We start from the raw sequence: 3,362 nt of genomic DNA on the forward strand, positions 1-3,362 counted from the left end.
TTGCTCATCGAGCTTTACTAAACGGTTAGTTAAACATTTGTATCCCCCCGGGGGCCGTTACTTTTCTTTTCAAATTTTAAGTGGGTATCTTAATGAGATGTAAAGACGTCATAGATGTGTTAAAGAGGAGGGGTTCTTAGGTACTGAGGCCTTTATAAATGAACCCAAGCCTGAGATAGATACAGAATTTTTTACCCAGACTAAACTTCATGGTTGTTGTCAGAGTTCTAATGACAACATGTTGTCTCTTAGAAGTTTGCGTGTGTTCTCCTGTTGATTTTAACACAAGCGTTGAGTTTAGCAGAGACAGGAGTGTCCAACCCAAGACGGGGAAAGAGAGGCGGTCAGTTGAGATCCGGCCAGGTAATATCTGGGCCGGCGTTAACAGTGAGTGCGAATATTCTACGTTCCGTGGCGGGGTAATCGATCGAATCGATAAGGACCAAGGTTTTGTGGGATTTGGTTCATTTTCTCAGCCAAAACAGTTGAACAGAAATCGCAGAGACAGAGACCAGACACGCTTTGGCCAATTCAACTCTGGTCAATTCAACTCTGACACGGTGAGTGTTGTTGATTCAATAACTCATAAAAAAAACGTTTCATGTCATCAATGATCTTTAAGCGACAGTTTTTCTTCCTTCATCGACTCACTGCATAATGTGACGTCTATCCCACCAAGGACGTCACATTCAGCAGAAATGTAGAATAATATCTTACTTAAATGAGTCATTAATTTACCTGCGATGTCTCTGTAGCACGGCTGCAGTGGTATTCAGGCAAGAAGCTGCAGTGCTCATGSTCACTGTGCAGGATGCCTGGGACTCTACACCTGTGACGTGGAYCTTGGAAAGTGTCACCTCAAGGGGATCTCACAGAGGACAGGTAACCAGGGTACAACTCCTCCATAATGTTGTTGATTTGGACGTGTCATTCATAGGTTATGACAAATGTATTGTTTTTTTGTTTTTTTAAACAGACGATGTGTGTTTTGTCTTGTCGTTTGCAGAAAGCAAGTTCTTCCAGACCCTGAGTGAYAGCAGACGGAGTTGACACCTAAACCAACACAACCGATCATGAACCTTGACCTTTTCTACTGATTCTGTTGTTGTTGTTGTGCATTTTACTGATGTGCAGGAAATGCAATTTCTAATTTGAATTTTCTAATAAAATGAAAAAAATAATTTTCAATGGTCAATGGTTTACTGTACTAGAGTGAACTCAAATGTACTCAGATGTTGATGTTGATATGAATTGTTAATATAATGTGTGATGCCATTTTGTTAAATCTCCTTAGGGGTCAGTCACTCTTAGGATGTTACTTCGTTATGGGCTTAGTGGTCGGAAAGTTTGATAAACATCTCTGAATACCTTAAGATATTATCTTGTTTTTGGGCAAAATATAAGTGGAATTTACCCAGAAGATCAAAAATGTTCACATTTTATCAATAAAATAACATTGAAAAAAATGACCTTGATTCTACTTTGAATAATTTATTGGGGTTTTTACAGCAAAAGCAACTTAGTTATATATATTATATATTCTGTAAATACTTATAAAATACAAATATATACATATATATATTATATAAATATTATATTCTGTAAATACATTATAAATACAAATATATACATACAAATATATATAATATTATTATATTCTGTAAATACATTATAAATACAAATACAGTATATACATACAAATATATATATTATATTCTGTAAATTCATTATAAATACAAATATATACATATAATATATATATATATATTATATATTCTGTAAATACATGCATTATAAATGGTGTCAACTCAACACTGCCAAAGATTTCAAAGATAATTGACTAAATCTTGATAAAAGCAGAAAATATGTCAGGACCACCAAACTCAACGGTTTGTGTTGTAGCTGACAACAGGAAGTACGTCCTCTTGTCTTGGCAAGATTGGAGAAGTGTTATGTGATAAGATACTAAAAGAAAAGCCTAGAGATTCAGTTAACACAATACACACTTATAGTTTAGAACGTCCCACTCACAGGCTATTGGAGCTGAGGACTCACAATACACACGTATAGTTTAGAGACGACCCACTCACAGGCTATTGGAGCTGAGGAATCACAATACACACTTATAGTTTAGAGACGTCCCACTCACAGGCTATTGGAGCTGAGGAATCACAATACAAACTTAAGTTTAGAGACGACCCACTCACAGGCTATTGGAGCTGAGGACTCACAATACACACGTATAGTTTAGAGACGACCCTCACAGGCTATTGGAGCTGAGGACCTCCAATACACACGTATATTTAGAGACGACCCACTCACATGCTATTGGAGCTGAGGACTCACAATACACACGTATAGCTTAGAGACGTCCCACTCACATGCTATTGGAGATGAGGACTACAATACACACGTATAGTTTAGAGACGTCCCACTCACATGCTATTGGAGATGAGAGATCACAATACACACTTATAGTTTAGAGACGACCACTCACAGGCTATTGGGACTGAGGATCACAATACACACTTATAGTTTAGTAAGAGGATGATAACAAAGGAGAGAGTCAGCTTTGTGGCAGTGCGGAGAGCTACGGACCAGAAAGAGCAGGAAGTGCGGCGAGGCTCCAGGACACAGAAAAGAGCAGGAAGGGAGAGCCTCCAGGACAGAAAAGAGCAGGAAGTGGGAGAGCCTCCAGGACACAGAAAAGAGCAGGAAGTGCGAGAGGCCTCGGACCAGAAAAGAGCAGGACTGCGGAGAGCCTCCAGGACACAGAAAAGAAGCAGGAAGTGCGGAGAGCTCCAGGACACAGAAAGAAGAGCAGGAAGTGCGGAGAGCCTCCAGGACACAGAAAGAGCAGAAGTGCGGAGAGCTCTGTGTCCTGGAGCAGGAAGTGCGGAGAGTGTGGTGTGTTTGTCGATCACTCTGTGTGGTGTGTTTGTCGATCACTCTGTGTGGTGTGTTTGTCGTCACTCTGTGTGGTGTGTTTGTTCGGATCACTCTGTGCGGTGTGTTTGTCGATCACTCTGGTGTGGTGTGTTTGTCGATCAACTCTGTGCGTGTGTTTGTCGATCACTCTGTGCGGTGTGGTTTGTCGATCACTCTGTGCGGTGTGTTGTCGATCACTCTGTGCGGTGTGTTTGTCGATCACTCTGTGCGCGTGTTTTGTCGATCACCTGTGTGCGGTGTGTTTGTGTCCTCCTGTGCGGGTGTTTGTCGATCACTCTGGGTGCGGGTGTTGTTTGTCGATCATCTGTGCGGTGTGTTGTCGATCACTCTGTCGCGTGTGTTTTGGTCGATCACTCTGCGGTGTGTTTGTCGCATCACTCTGTGCGGTGGGGTTTTGTCCGATCACTCTGTGC

The 3,362-nt window shown here is 41.2% G+C and overlaps 1 long non-coding RNA gene across 1 annotated transcript; it reads left to right on the plus strand.

Moving 5' to 3' along the window:
• Positions 1–401: 401 nt before the first annotated feature.
• LOC112072565 (uncharacterized) lies at positions 402–1,394 on the plus strand. Its single transcript, XR_002894344.2, has 3 exons — positions 402–560; positions 756–882; positions 1,007–1,394. It is a non-coding gene; the product is annotated as an uncharacterized lncRNA (long non-coding RNA).
• The last annotated feature ends 1,968 nt before the right edge of the window (positions 1,395–3,362 follow it).

Source organism: Salvelinus sp. IW2-2015, unplaced genomic scaffold (genome assembly GCF_002910315.2).
Source record: "Salvelinus sp. IW2-2015 unplaced genomic scaffold, ASM291031v2 Un_scaffold1961, whole genome shotgun sequence".
In the NCBI taxonomy this organism is placed as follows: domain Eukaryota; kingdom Metazoa; phylum Chordata; class Actinopteri; order Salmoniformes; family Salmonidae; genus Salvelinus; species Salvelinus sp. IW2-2015.